Genomic DNA, 404 nt, shown 5'->3' on the forward strand with positions numbered 1-404 from the left:
GGCTGCAAAGTCTGTGGAAAGCCGCTGTTGCCCTGGATGAAATGAGAAAAAGGGTGAAAAAATGGCAAAGTGTCAAGGGAGCTAGGCAGAAACCCATGCCTAGGGTCCTGGAGCCCAGGGGCCGCGGGAAAGTCTGTGGAGAGCCGCTGTGTCCCTGGATGAAATGAGAAAAAAGGTGAAAAAATGGCAAAGTGTCAAGGGAGAAATTCAGAAACCCAGGCCGAGCTGCCTGGAGCCCAGGGGCGGCTGCAAAGTCTGTGGAGAGCCGCTGTGTCCCTGGATGAAATGAGAAAAAAGGTGAAAAAATGGCAAAGTGTCAAGGGAGCTAGGCAGAAACCCATGCCGAGCTGCCTGGAGCCCAGGGGCGGTTCTAAAGCCTGTGAGAGCCGCTGTGTCCCTGGATG

Source organism: Dunckerocampus dactyliophorus, unplaced genomic scaffold (assembly GCF_027744805.1).
Source record: "Dunckerocampus dactyliophorus isolate RoL2022-P2 unplaced genomic scaffold, RoL_Ddac_1.1 HiC_scaffold_43, whole genome shotgun sequence".
NCBI lineage: Eukaryota > Metazoa > Chordata > Actinopteri > Syngnathiformes > Syngnathidae > Dunckerocampus > Dunckerocampus dactyliophorus.